This window comes from Eschrichtius robustus, chromosome 17 (genome assembly GCF_028021215.1).
Source record: "Eschrichtius robustus isolate mEscRob2 chromosome 17, mEscRob2.pri, whole genome shotgun sequence".
NCBI classification, from domain to species: domain Eukaryota; kingdom Metazoa; phylum Chordata; class Mammalia; order Artiodactyla; family Eschrichtiidae; genus Eschrichtius; species Eschrichtius robustus.
The window spans coordinates 15,015,182-15,030,978 of NC_090840.1; the positions used below are offsets into that span (position 1 = coordinate 15,015,182).

Here is a 15,797-nt window from a genome sequence, read left to right on the forward strand (position 1 = left end):
TGATTTCTGCAGCTTCTCTTTCTAATACTTATAGAATTAAACATTTTGTCCTCATACTACAAATGGCAAGTGAAGAAGGGAAATGGCTGGAAATGTCTGGGAGCTTGGGGTTCATTCCTTGGGGTTCATCATGAGTGCTGGCAGTTTTTCTCTAATTCTCAGAGCTTTGTTGGCAGGTGGTCTGGGATCTCACCAGTAAGGTATTGGATGCTGGTTATTCCCAAGCTAAATCAACAGTAAGAGAAGACAAGTTGAAGTTTAGGTCTCCTTACTTTGAAACTCCAAACGGGAGAGGAAAATATTCCAAAACAAACTGAAAAAGATATCTGCTTAGGAATAAGTTCAGTAAACAGTAGAACTGTGACTTCTTAAGACTGCTTCACCGTCTTGAGTCAGTTTGCCAAACCTTTTCCTTGTGAACCTCTGGTCCAATGCATCAATTTTTCTGTAAGAAAGAAACATGTTGCCCTTGGGTATCATGTCATTCAAAAATTAACTATAGAAGAGGCTGGAAACCCTTAATACTGGAGGACACCCTATATCTTCCCAAGAGGTCGCTGAAGACCTGATTTCTCAAAGCATCTGTCTTAGTTTCTCTTGTGCTATGAAGAAGCCACTTTTCTGGGATGCCATGTTGTTTATTATCTGGTCACTAATCTTTCATGTCACACTTTTCTCCCTCTAATGAGTCATTTCACCCCTTTAAGTATCAATATTATATCCTTTCGATTCTCAGCCTATCCTTATTATGAGAAAATAGAAATGCGTTTACTTTAATACTGGATGAAATCAGAATCATTTGCCCAAATTTAACATACATGACACTTATTTCCTAAAAATCTGTGGAACCCCTGTTAGAGCTGGCTCCGGTCTGCTTTTTTCTCTCTTTGGACTGGAAAATTCAAATTCAACGTCTGACCAGCTGCCAGTTTCAGAGATCTCTGCCCTTCCTCATCCATCATTTGAGCTGGACTAGATAGCTGGCTGAGCCCCTTCCCACCACTACACCTGTATTCACATAGCCACAGTTCTCCCAGCTGGCAAATTTTGTAGAAAGAAATGGGTCCTTTCTGTATGTGCTCAGACAGGCAGGTTTAGAAAGTAGGACCATTTTAATGAGTCTTAGGGTTTCAAAATGCTGCCCTGTGCATTTTTTTTTATAAATTTATTTATTTATTTATCTACTTTTGGCTGTGTTGGGTCTTCGTTTCTGTGCGAGGGCTTTCTCCAGTTGCGGCAAGTGGGGGCCACTCTTCATCGCGATGCGCGGGCCTCTCACTAACGTGGCCTCCCTTGTTGCGGAGCACAGGCTCCAGAAGCGCAGGCTCAGTAGTTGTGGCTCACGGGCTTAGTTGCTCCGCGGCATGTGGGATCCTCCCAGACCAGGGTTCGAACCCGTGTCCCCTGCATTGGCAGGCAGACTCCTAACCACTGCGCCACCAGGGAAGCCCCTGCCCTGTGCATTTTTGATTGCCTCTCTGCTCGTGTCATTGGGGTATAAAGTCCTTTCAGTTAATATTTTTCCAGCTTTAAGAACTGCTTACCTGCAGTTCAGTGAACTTGGCATCACCTCCAAAATACATAACGCAAGAAACAGAACCAGGAGATGTTATACGCAAATCTCAGAAGCTTCCCAAGCGTCTCCTGGCTGTTCGATTGCCAGAAGATTCTCTCTTGTTCCAAGGAGAGATAGGTTGTATTCATGTATAATAAGACACCAAAAGGACAATTAAACTTCACAGCTTGGGGGAGATTTTGAGAGCTCTCATCAAAAATGTTCACACCTGTGGAACAGACCGTTATGTTTTGTGGAGCTTGGTTTTCGGCTTGAAATACACCTGCCAAAATCTGAATGGCCGCTATTGTACCTTCTGGATTCAAAAACCGCACTGTCAGACAGGGTTTGGTGCACACAGATGGGATAACTTAGAACAGCGACTATGTTGTTTGTAAGGCAATTAAGACCTTTCCTAGCCCTGTTGTTGCTTTTTGGAGATGGAAAATGTTATAAGCATGCCTTAACTGTGCCTCCCTGGGACTTTATTTATTTTTATTACTTTAATTATTTAAGTTATACTCAATACCTTAATTTGAATTTAAATATTTTTTAAAAATTGTCCGTAGACTGTAATAGTAAGCAATGTCTTTTCCAAGCATCAGTTTCAGATGTGGACCCTAAAAACCACTAACATTATCCTCGTCTTGGTATCCAAGGACATGTAACTTGGTGCAGAGTATAAAAAGCTGAATTGGGGCGTGCTAAGAAGCAGACTCTTGTGACCACTCTTAACATTTCTCATCAAAGAAGGCAATTTATTACACAGAATCCCAATGTCTGTTAAAATCATGTATTTGTTGTAAAAAACAATATAATTGCTACCTAATAGGAACTTTTTTTAAAGTTAAAAAAACACACACCCTTAACCCAAGCCCATACATCTTTTCTATATGAAAATTTGCTAGGTGGAATCTTAGAAAATTACTCCTATTTAACTATTTTTGACCTACAAAGGCAGTAATTTTATATGGTACTACCTAATAGTTTACATAGTTGGAACCTTGGAGAACAGACAATTTTATCTGGATTTTTTTTTCACCTACCTTTCTATCAAAACGGTTTATACTCAAAACACCACAGTCACTGCCTTCCTTCACACAGCAATTCGATTTGGTTGCATTCTCATGCCAGTTTTTAAACTAGGGTCTTCTCCTGCATCATCTTTCCATCTGTCTGAAATGAAATACTTTCACATGTGAGTCTTGCAGTCTGAATCTATGTGATAAAGCAAGTGTTAGTTCATACAAGTATACAAATGTGCACACATGGTATGCACATAGTTAAATGGATCTGTTTAGACAATACCTCCTCCAAGCCAATGAGTTTGTGTTTAAAGAAAACCCAACTCCAGTGGGATGAGAAACATTTTGCCCGTCAGGCGGGCCATCTTCAACTGGCTGCTCTCCATTCCCAGCTGACTGAGACCCGTCCCAGCAGATGACCCTCTCAGTCTGCTCTGGCTGCCATCAGAGTAATGCTTTGTCTCATGCAGCCAAGAAGCAAACTCCAGCAGTGTTGACGGACCAGAGGAAAAGCCTTTGCTCTTGCCCTAATGAAACATTCAGGCAGGAAGTTCAGAAGAAAATAGCAATGCCCGTGGGGATGAGGAATAGGGAATGGGAGGGGGGAAGCAGTTTAATTATGATGAGTGCGGGGGGACGGTCACAAGTGGAGATCAAGAAAAAGAATGGGATGATGTCATTCTTTACTGGGACATTTCACTGAAATGAAATCAGGTCACACACAATGGTCTTGTTCTCTGCCCAGACCCGTGTGTTACAAGGGATTACTTTGTGGTCATGCTTCTTAGGAGGGGTCTAAGGACCCTGCTCACATTAAGATATCCCCCAAGACATCTTGAAGACAGATAAAAAGGGCAGAATCATTTCATCCAGTGCTGAAAAATGGCCCACACTAGGTTCACAACATTTTTTAAGATCACTGAGCCACAGTTTAGGACAGAGTGTTCGGATTCTTACAACACAGTGAATTTTAAGAAGCAGAGTGTAACTACACAACTTGGTGTCAGGCCAAATATCTTAAATTGGTGCCTTTTTGGTAGGGTAATTTTGAAGGGTGTTCTGAAGTTAAGACGGAATCTATTTCTCAGTAGAAAGTTGGCACTTCCTGAAAAGAAATACTGCCTTGTACCACGTTAAGACATTTTTAGGACTGATTAATTCTGCTTACAGAGGAAGCATTTGATCTGTGGCGATCTCAAGTGCCTAGTGCCACTGGTGGCAGATACATTCAATTTTAGATTCCTTCTCTCAATAGTGTCCTGATTTAACCTCATTCATCTGCTTAGATTTCACAAGAGGGCATCACAATTACAAATGAAGGTTAGATTTTCTAAGAAGTTATCCCTGGAATAATTACATGGTAGGGTCAGATCCTGTTATTAAGATTCTGTTGTATTGCATTAATAGGGCTTAAAACAAATAAGTCATTGACTGAGGCCTTTTTTTTAAGGATATTTTTGCCGCATATTTGTAATAGAACTGAAACATTGCGGCCTTTTTACACTGGCATCTGTGGTTCAGAGAATTTGTAAAACTAAATGATCAATTTTGGTAAACCACTGGTCTTCGGGTGCATATACGTATTTAGGGACAAGGTCTTTCTCTCTCTTGTAGAGTATACAAAGATGTAAAAGTAAAATTGGATTACAGTGGGAATTCATATTTGTCTTATGTTTTTGCTCTGATGACTAGAGAATCTTGTGTGGTGAGGGTGTAGGGAATGGTGATGTATATGCCACAAAAGTGTTTTGAAACTGCTGTGGGTTGTGGCTATCAAAATGGAAAGAGGCACATTTTGAAGGAGTCCTAATTTGGGCAGATTCTAACATGAACTGCAGTGATTTCTGCTTCCCTTCTTTTTATGTGGAAGGTAGTTAGGCTGCAGGACCTTTGAGAAAGAATAATTATTTAAAAATTTTAAAATAACCAAAATATTTCCAAACAAATGGTCGGCGCCATCAGAAGTTCCCTAGTTTTCAGGACAGTGTTGAATTTTCTTCTCTGTTTATTTTCTAGTAGTCTTTAAAAGAAATCTTGAGTCCATTATTGATAGCCAGTTGACAATGGCAGCTAAAATACAAGTGTTTAAGCAAATCCACTATTTACTAAGCAAGTAGATCAGGCATGGCTTCTTACAATGGATTTACCATAAAATTAATTTTTAAATTATTTGCTTGTACAGTTTTACCAAGAAAAGGTTGGATGCATTTTCTGCATTAAAATGTATTTGGTTATTATGTGAAGTAAGAATGCTCCAGCAGGTTAAATCCATCCTACAATATTCATAGGAGTCTGGTCTGGCCAGACTTGATGACACTCAGCAATGGACAGTGGTCGTGAGAGAACGAGCAGCCTTTCAGCGCATCAGTGCTGTGCCGCACGGGATATAGATACTCAGAATACCTCTCCCGATGATAAGTATATCAAAATATAACTAGTCGCAAAATTCTGCTGTCCAAAGAACCCTGCATTGAAAGTTGATTCTAATTATAGGTATTTTGTTTACTATGTACTTTTCTACCAGTTAGCATATACTCATCCCCCTTCCCTCACTGGGCTGTCGTAAATAGAAGATAAAGGATGTAAAAGTACCTTTGGAGGGAGCAGGTGTTTAGAGCCGCTCAAACACAACCTATTGTTATTATAATATTAAAAGGCTAAGGTGTTGTGTGGTAATCATTAGTTCCCATCAGACTGTGCTATTCCCAGCACCTTATTTCTCCCTCATTATTCTTTTAGTTTTATATCTCTGCCAGTAAACTAATCCCAATGTGTATTTTTGATAGCTGGCAAAAATTCAAAAATGCTTGGCACAGATGGAAGGCTGTAGAATCACTTGGATTATAACTATGTAGTCAGTGCATTTTTTAAGAAAAGCTTCAAAATGAAATACCTTTACTGGTTGAAGCATTAAAAATAAGAGTGAAAAAAAATAGCTCCTACTGTGTTATACGCTTGTAGTTGTTGGAATTCAGGTTAACGATTGATTCCAAGTAATCTTTATGATTAGGAAAAAGATGTGTACGATCAACTCACCGGGGAGAGGGGCTATTGCTTTCAAGATCTTGTTGATTGGCTCCTGTTGGCACTCAAATGGATCAAGAAATTGCCATCACCTGCATATCCCCCAGACAGAGGCCAGAGAGAAAAAATGACATCCTTCTGCCCTCTATCAGTGCTTGTCACAAGACTGCCTTTCTCTTAGGGAAATATTCAATTGTCTGGTTGTTTTTTCCACCCCTAAGCATCGATTTATAGAGGAATTTCTTTCAAATGTCAGATACAGTAGCAGCTTCGTAGTTTGTAAGGGCTGAAACGTCGCTTCTGGGTGAAAGGAGAGGAATGTAATTTACATTTCTGGTTTGGAAGTCCATCTTAGTGTAAAGAACTTTCTCTCTAGCTATGGAAATATTAAAACAGAGTTTGTGTGGTATGACTGGTGTATGTATGTATGAATAACTGTTCCAGTGACAACCAACTCCTATATGTGACAGACAATAATTCGGACTATCGAAACATTGATTTTTTTTTTCTTCCGGGCTCCTGTTGAGACAGCAAGACCATGCATCATCTACCTGGTAATCACTAGGCTGAGCTATTGGCCTTCATGGGTGTCTGAAAATGTACACAGTGATGTGTGTTAGAGTCACGTGAAAAGAGTCTTTGGGAGAAGTTCGAGTGTTATCACCAGCAAAGGTGATCTTCTCTTCTTAAAATAGAAAACTCTCTTTTTCTAATTTATAGTGGTGCAAGAGAGAAGTGTAGAGTAATGGCTAGAAGCACAGATTTGGGAGCCAGACTGTTGGGTCTGAATCTCTGCTATGCCGTTGGTTAACTGTGTAGCTTAATTTCTTTGTGTCTCAGTGTCCTTATCTGAAAACTGGGGGCCAGTAATAATACTGACTTTGTTTCTCTGTTTAGAGAATTAGATGACTCCATATGCATAAAGGGCTTAGAACAATGCCTCACACTCAGTGAAGTGCTTTGTGCAAGTTAACTATTATTATTATTTGTGAAAATTTTTTAAATCCAGAAATGCACAAAGTAGATAAGTTCCCATAACGTTAGTCTGCTCATAGCTCCATACACTTAAATACACACCATACACACCACACACACACACACACACACACACACACACACACACACACGCACACAGGCACTATATAGAAACCAGTCACGGGCCACAGCGCCCACCTTGTGGAAATTGGTGCTGGTCAGAAGTAGCACATGTACATATTATTTGCCTTACAAATAATATCAAAAATGATACCTTACGCTTACACACCTAAAATCTACATTGGTTCACTTGTAACAGTTGTTGAGAAAGTCAAATGACACGGTGAATGGGAAAGTGCTTTGGGAGTATATTATCAGCATCCATATGGAAAACTTGTTTTAAACCAGTGTTTAATTTTTTAATTTCTGATTTCCCTTTAGACTTGCTTAGCCTTAGCCTCAGCCTCAGCTTTTTCCCCCAGCCAACCATGATTTGGCATATATGAACAAATAAAAACTAATTATTACTAAAATTCCATACAAAGATTCTCCATTTGGAGGCTCTAATGATTCAGTGGGCTGGGATTCTGATCCTCAAAGAGGCTGGATACTTCTTCTTTGGTGTAGACCCTGCCTCAGTGCGGCTCCACAGAGCTGGACGCAGAGATCCACAAAAGTGTAAGATGGATTTGCCTCAGGAAAACTTTCTCAATCCTCTGTTTGTAAATTATATAGTTGATGATTTTTTTTATAACTGTCACTATTTAAATGACGATGGAATTTCAAAGCTTCAGGTTGACAACTGTACTGTATCCTGCTCTTCTGTTTGTGCCATTAATAAGATTCCCTTGTTGAAAGGAGAGAAAAAAAAAATCCTTAGAGAATGATGAAGAGTGGTTTCCTCAATATTTGGGAGAGTTTTCACACAATGGAGAGCACTCATTCTGCCTGCATTTTATACTTCTGAAAAAAAATTTTATATAAAATTCAAAATTCTAACTGCATATTGAATGTTGCTGCAGGATCTTAAAATAATAAACTTGACATTTGGTTTTTCCACTTTTCCTTCTCCACCATTAAGTATATAGGGGTGCCAAGAGTGGGCAAGTCCCCACGGCACCGAAGAAGGGGTAGAAAAGTGCTTTGTGAGCAAGTATTGTTCGTGCCATCTTCATCATCTCCCAAGTGAAAATTAAAGGTGATCATTATCGTGGCATCAACAGCAGTGCAGTGGCTGCCCATGGTGTGCAGAACCAAGTCTGAACCTTTTTAAGGCCCCCCGAGGACCACTGGTATGAGGGAAGAAATGTCCATGGAGATAGTCCACCATTTCCGACCTTGTGGGCATAGCTTTTTGATCCTCTTGGTGCCTTTCAGTAAAGTGTGGAAAAGAGCATTTAGCTCATAACGTTATTGTGAGGGACTCAGAGAGAAGGTGTGTGGAAAGCACCAACCCCAGGGCCACACAGATAGCATGAATCTGAGAAGCCTGGGGACTTCATACTTTAATTACAGTTCATATTATTGAAATTTTGTTTGTACTGTACTGTCATTTACCTGTCTCTGCCTCACATTGGAGTGTGTGCTTTTTGAGACTGGAATCCTATCATCTTTCCATTTCTTATGCATTTAGCACAGCACTTTGCATACAGTTGAGTGTATAATAAATGCTCATTTTTTAATATAAAAAACAAAGTTGCAAACTTCTGGTTATATTGAGCTTTGTGAATTACCCAAAAGAGGCAGCCGTGCTTTGGCCTGGGCCAGTTCCTAGCAGTAAATTTTAAAATTCATTTATCAAGTTTTCTTCTATTTGCTTAAGTATTTGAATATTTAAAAGGCTCCTATGCAAGTAGACCCAGAATTAAATATCGAGGAGGAGCCTGTGACCTAAATCTGTCTGTAGAGTTTAGTGAGAGATACCAGGCACATACAGAGTTGTTATGAAAGGCAGGGACCCCGTGGAATAATGAATGAATAATCCCCAAAGCTCTTCGCCACACATCAATGTCTTTTAAAAGTAGCTTGTTACAAGGGATCACTCTGAAGGACCATAACCCTTTGGACACAGGAACACTACAGAGACAGCTGCAAGCCTCATGGTCCAGCCATTCATGGCCGAAAAATAACAAGATGGAGACAGCAGAAAAACCACATTGGTGGTCAGATGCCTGAAACAAGGTGATTTTATGTGAACAAAGCCCCGTGACTCCCATGAGGCAAAAAGGCAGAGCCACGACACCACGTGGTGTTTGATCAGCAGCAGTCGCTGGGCCAGGGGACGGCCTACCCATGCACTAATTATAGTCAAGTCTTCCTTTCCAACTGCCCTCATTTCAGCCATATTCCTAAAAAGAGACAGAAAGGATTCCAGCAAACCCTAACATTTGAGAAACAAATAGTAAAACACACTCTTAATAAGTTTTCTAAGAGGGGGTTCTAAAATGTATTTTTGTTGTTGTCTATAAAGATATTGAAAGGGTGACAGTATAAGGGGAAGTTTCAGGAGGCCTGGACTTTGTCCCAGCTGCATATCTAACTGGCTGTGTGACCTTGGGCAAGGCACTTAATCTTTCTGGGCCTCTGTTTCCTCATCTGTGATATGATATAGGTGTTCACTTCCAGTTCTAAGATTACATGACCAGATTCTACAAGATTATGCCTTTACTGTATCCTACCAAGGATTGGATCACTACTCAGATGAGAATTGTACCTCTCATCTGAGGTTTGTCAGGAAAATGGTGCAGTAAGAATACAGGATGAAAACATAAGTGACTTTGACTTTTTTCCTTTACTCAGGCTGACCCTAGATTTTCTCAAGCACTGAGATGGAACGTTCGTTGATATGGTTGTTTGTAAATACAGGCAGATCCCGGGTTACAAAGAGACAATGGTAAATAAAGATGATCATTTATAAACCAGCCTACCAGTGGTTTGGTCTATATTATACTATTATCCAGTAACATTATTATTGATGCCATATTTTTTACAGATCTATTAAAGGACAAATGCCTTAGCAGGCCTGCTTAGAAATCTAAGCATGAAGTTTAAAATTTTGGTAGGAAAAAGGCATTTCATGTGACAGGCTGTACTACTAGAAATCCATCTTCTCGTCTATGCTTATCACCCCCTAACTGCTTCCCCAGCCCTTGCAAAAAGAGTAAAGATTCCTCCTTCTCTTGTGAACCAACGCTGATGAAATATTCAGGCCTGAAATTCTAATGACACATAAATTTCAGAACCAGCAAGTAAAGGATTTAGGAGAGATGAAAAGGCTTGAGGGAGGGAAAGGAGATGGGGTTTCACCATGAGGCACTTAAAAGGTAGGTCGATGGATGGGGCAAAATGAACATAAGGACCATTGATGGAAGAAGCCTAGTGAGAGAGTTGAGGATATGAGAGCCTGGGGGCTTTAAACAGTAAGTACTGGGGTAAATTAATTGTAAGGCATGAATAGAAAATAAGAGAAGAAAATATTTAGTGAATAAGAAGGCTGTGGACAACAAAGAGGGAATAGAAAAGAATTTCTCTATATTTTCATTCTACGCTTTCATTGTCTACTTCTGCTTCCACGCCTTCTCATCACCACATATTCCAGTCATCTTGACACTTGGTAAGAGGATAGTGGAGGAGTTGATGAATACTCCAAGTGGATGTGCAGAAGGAAGGAGAAAAATATATGCAGAAATTGATCAAGGAAAATTATGTATTTGAAATTTATCATAGGTTTACATTTGTGTATTTCTGTTATGGTATTCATCACATTGTATTTATCATGCTTTTGATTAGTTGATCTCTTTGGATCTGTGGGTTTACATTTTTTAACACATTTGGAAATTTTTCAAATATTTCTTCATGTACAAAGGTCCCCCTCTTTGTACCATAGTCCAGAAGAGTGTCTCTAGTGGGACATACTTCACTTGTGTCCCTTCTCTCACAGATCACAGCCTATTGTCCAGTGTCTGAGATGGTTGCTTCATATACTTTGTTTTCTGGCTGTTTACAGCAGAAGGATTAGTGTGATACCAGTTGCTCCATCTTACCTGGAAATAGGAGTCCCACCATATTTGTATTCAAACTTTGTTTTTTTTTTTTTTTCTTTTCTCCTTACTAGTCAATAAGACCTTTCAAGGCAGTAAGAGGGTCTCCTTCAATGCCTAACATGGAGTTAGCACATAGCAGGCGCAGTAAATACTATTGAATGAAAGAATGAATGGCTATTGTTAAACTGATCCACAATATTTAGGGTCTCTGTATTTAGTTGAGACATTGATGTAAATATATAAGTGCTTCTGTAACATGTGCTTTTTTAAGCAATAGAGAAAAATCTATCAAACTGAGTGCATATAAGCTAGAGATCAATGCTAGGGTAAACTAGTCTTACATTAAGATTACTTAAGGTTCCTTATAGCTGTGACACGCCAGTATCCAGAAATAGGAATCACACGTTTTCAGATACCTATAGGACACTCATGACAAGTTATTCTAGAATTAAAATTAGTGGTGGCTATTTTTAACATTCATGAAGTTGGCAAATGCAGTTATGTACCTTCAGGGATTTCTGCCTCTAAGTATATACCAGGATTATAAATATCCAGACTATAGTTGCATTTACCTTAGTCTCTGATGGCCATGGACTCTGATGGCTTTTCATTCACATAGCAAGATACATTGAGTTGGTCTTTCAGATGTCTATCTAGCTTTCTTTCTGTGATCAAAAAGTAGACTTATGAATGAAGAATTATGGTCAACTGCACAAATTGGGCAGAAAAGAAGTCCTGCATTTTCTGGTTAAAGATTTCTCTCTGAAACCTTAATACAACACCTGTACAAGCGGTTGTATATAAGAAATACCTGTATCTGGAAGAATATAGGATTTGTGGAAGTCTTTTAAAAATCTATGATGCTTAAAATCTCTGGACATGGGAAATTTCCTATAATTAGAATACTTTTACCTAACTATTTAAAGGGTCCCAAAAATTCAGAATTATTCCAGTCCTAAACACACACACACACACACACACACACACCCCACACACACACTCATGTGTACAAACCACATTACTGATAAATTATTCCTACTTTATAGGTCAACTCAGGGTTCATACAATATTGCTATTATCAAAACCACAGCCTTTTAATACTTAATCACATTTGATGCACGGGATTCTTAAAAATTTCCTTTTGTTTCTTTTTGACTATATCTCTGGTTCCCTTCAATGACAGGCAGCAGCTTTGTAGGCCCAGGAACTCAGCTGTGAATGCGACGTTGGTTCATTCTTCCAGTTACCTTCGGCAACTCACCTTTTCATCTTGATGCTTTGATTACACAACCTAGCAGATGGAAATAATAATTTGATCTCCACATGAGTGTGAAGGAGCCCTGAAATTCTAATATAAGATAATAAAAGCTGGTTCATTGTTGAGGGAAATTTTTTCAAAATAATGATCGTACTTGTTTAAAGCCTGAGTGAGATGACGTTTACAGAACAGTGATTTACGTTTGTGGTTCCAGGACTGTTCAGAACTGAAGGTTTTCTTTCAGTTTGTTTTTCTCCAACATTCCCTCCCCCCTTGATTTACATTCCCCAGTTAAGAATTTAAAGTGAACCTTTGCCAAAGCCTCAGGTTCCACCTGGTTTGGGGTTGAAACCACATAAAGCCACTGAATTTTGCATAGTTTCCATTTGAAATGATGTGTCAGCTTAGTTTCTATTTCCCTGTGAGCCAGGCTTACAGGAAACTTGGCCAGGCTTTCGATGAACCTGCTCTGAGTTTTGATTTTATATCAGACCCTAAAATGAGGCCACTCACCTAGTTCCGTCTTCCAAAAAGCTCTTATTATAATGTCCCCAGAGTGTGTCCTAGCAGCTGAGGCACAGTTATACCTTGTTTTAGTAGAAGGTGAGGGAGAATTTCTCAGCTACTTGGAACCCATTCTAACTGGGAAACGAGTCAGACTCCATAACAGGCTCTTACTGTCAGGCATAACACTTTAGGGAAAGAATTTCTTTTGAAGTCTCAGCAAAAGGGTTTTCAAATAAATAGCTCAGTGAGACCAGGTTAATTCACTTTTTCTTTTGTTCCTTCCTTCCTTCCTTCACTTATGCATCATTTAATTCTCGGTGAGTCAAGTATTGAGAGCCTGACATTTGTGGATCTTACATTTTAGTGGCAGAAGACAGAAAATAAAACAAAACATAATACATAGGTCAAATATATGTAGTATATTAGAAAGTAGTGAGTACTATGAAATAAAAGAGAAGTCGAGCAAAAATTGGAAATCAGTGTAGGTTGCAATGTTAAGGAGGGTTCACAAGGAAAGTGTCATTGAGATGTAAGATTGGAACAAGACTTGAAAATAGTGAGGAAGTAGCAACCGGATATCTTGAGGAAGAGAATTCCAGACAGAGAGAAGAGCTACAGCAAAGTCCCAAGATCCGTACACATTAGAGGAACCACAGTGAGACCATGGTGATGGAAATAGAGTGAGGAAACGGAAGAGTGGTAGAAAATGAGGTCAAATCAGTCACAATAGATCAGCACCTCACCTGTGAACCATGAGAAGGCTTTTGGCTATTTCCCTGGATGAAAGGGAAGCCATTGCAGGATTTTGTACAAAAGGATAGTACATTCTCATTTCTATTTTAAAAGCCTCTCTCTATCTGTCATGTTGAAGTAGACTACAGATGGCAAAGGTAAGGAGAGACTGATTACAAGGCTACTGAAAGAGAGAAGAGTGCTTCCGATTTGGTGATAGCAGTGGAAGTAGTAAAAAGTAGTCAGATGCTAGCTATCTTGGAAGCCAGAGTTAACAGTATTGCCTGACTTACTGAATGTGGTATTGGGAGGGGTGGGGAAGAAAAGAATCAAGGATGCTTCAAAAGTTTTAGCCAAAGCCACTGAAAGGATAGAGTTGTCATTAATTGAAATCAGAAAGGCTACAGTTGGAAGAGTTCTGGGGAGGAAGATCAGGAGTTCAGTTTTGGAAATCAAGTTCAAAGTGTCTGTTAGACCTCCAAGTGGAGGTATCATTGAGTCAGCAGGTGGTTGGGTTTATGAGTCTGTATTTGGGATTAGAGGTTTGCATTTGGAAGTCATTAACGTCATATCAACAAAGATGTGAGTACAGACAGAGGAAAGAAGAAAAGACTAGCCTCTGCCTCTGTGGTACTCCAACATTAAGAGGTCAAAGAGAAGAGGACAGATTAACAGAAGATAATGAGGAGGAACCCAGTGAAATGGGAAAAGAAAAAGGGTAGAGGAGTTGCTGGCTTCCTAGAAACTGAATGAAGACCGTGTTTCAGGGAGGAGAGTGAATAACTAGGTATGGCAGGTCCAGCATGATGAGGACTGAGAACTGATGGTTGGGTTGATCTCCTTGGCGGTCACTGGGAACAAGTCTGAGAGCAACTCTGGTGAAGTAGAGGGAGAGAAAGCCTGACTGTAGTAGGCGTAAGAGAGAACGGGAGAAGCAAAACTAAGCCAGAAATATGGCAACGCTCCCAAGGACTTTGCTGCAAGCGGAGCAAAGGAATGTGGGGCAGCAGTTGATGAGAGACAAGAAGGTTTTTTAAAAGATGGAAGAAATAACAGCATGTTTCTATGCTTATGGGAAAGATGTAATTTGGGGAGGAAGAATGATGATCTGAACAAAAGAAGGTAACGTTGCTGGCGCTAAGATTTTTTTGAAGAGGAGAGAAGAAGTAGAAGCTAGTACGCAGGTGTAGAACTGGCTTCAGACAGTGAGAGCACAGATAATTCATTGACTCGAATAGATGAGAAAGCAGGATATTGGGGTGCAGAGGCTGGTAGGTGAGCAGACTCGGGGACTGGGGTGGGGGGAAGCCTGTGGAAGTTCTCTTCCAGTTGCTCCCATTTCTTGAGTGAAGTTCGAACCGAGGTGATCTGCTCGAGTGAAGGAGGAGGAGCGCTGAGGGGGTGAGGAGAGGGGAGGTGACTGGAAGGGCATCTCAGAGAATGGAAGAGCACCTGGATGAGGGAGAGCAAGGGTTGTTGCCTGGCTGCACTTGGGACTGTTCAGGGCGACACGTTTTTTTTCTAGGCACGTTTATTTGCACAGGTACAAATGAGGAGCAGGCAGGGAGTTGGATTTCACTAGGGTTTTGGTGCGCCAAGCAAGGATGGTGAAGTGATGGAGAAGGAAGTGGGTGGAGAGTATTTGCAAAGACTCATTATAATGACTGTGTAAAATGACCTTGACCTAGTTAGGAGGGGGGTGAGGATGTCAAGGGAGGAAGGGCTGGTCAAAGAGTGGTCAGATCAAAGGACTGAAAAGCCCCTCCGGGTCGAGAATTGCTGGGGTTGGCATCGTGGAAAGACAAGACACGTCCGAGGGCAGGAGGCATGAAACTGAGACGACAGGAAGGTGACAGTACTAGCCCGGTACTGCTAAGGGCTGGGATTGACTAGATCGGCCCCGGGAGTAGCTAGGGTAAGAGGAGAGGTGGTCCAGAAAGGCAGAGGCTATGGAGCTGGTAAGCTCACATCACGAACTTTGAAATTTCCGAGAATTCAGACAGTGTCATAACGGGGAGGGTGAGAGTGAAGCAGAAGCTAAAATCACTTGGAAATGAGGAATGTCCTGGGGTCAATCTACGGAAGTAGTAGGCTATGTAATCTAATAACACAAGCTGAAATTTTTCATATGATGAGAAATAAGAAAGCACACAAATTTAAGGAGGAAGAGGGAGAGAGAGGTGCAGGCAAGCTGGCCGGTGAGCTGGCAGACTTTAAGAAAGGTTTTAACATAACAGTCAGAAGATACACCCAAATTTGCATTCAGTTTTCCAGAATTATATTATTCAAAGACAGCGTAGTTACCCATGAACCTGGATAAATCATTACATTTCATAAAAAGTGACATTTTGCCACAATGAATTTTTTCCCTTTCCCCTGCCAGAAACCATCAAGATGCCCATAACTTGCTGCTTCTTGATTTACAGTGAAATAAACAAGAAAGTCCTTAGAAAGGTGCCAAACAATAGAAGCACGGAAGAAGGAATCCAATTTAAGCATAGATGGTCTAGGCTTGCTTTCTGGCAATAATAAACCAAGTATCTTTGCTGGGAGAAAGAGCTGAAATCTCTGAAGGGCGCTGAATAGTGCTTTATATGTATAGCGTTGGCTTTATTACCCCTTTTTATGGTTTTGCATCTTCTCCCTACTTTAACAAAAGATCATTCAGATGTGAATTT

General features: G+C 40.3%; 1 protein-coding gene across 5 annotated transcripts in view; it reads left to right on the top strand.

The window, feature by feature from the left end:
* The window catches only part of SULF1 (sulfatase 1), a 160,926-nt gene that overhangs the window by 35,350 nt on the left and 109,779 nt on the right, over positions 1–15,797 (top strand). The gene's annotated exons all lie outside the window — the stretch shown is intronic.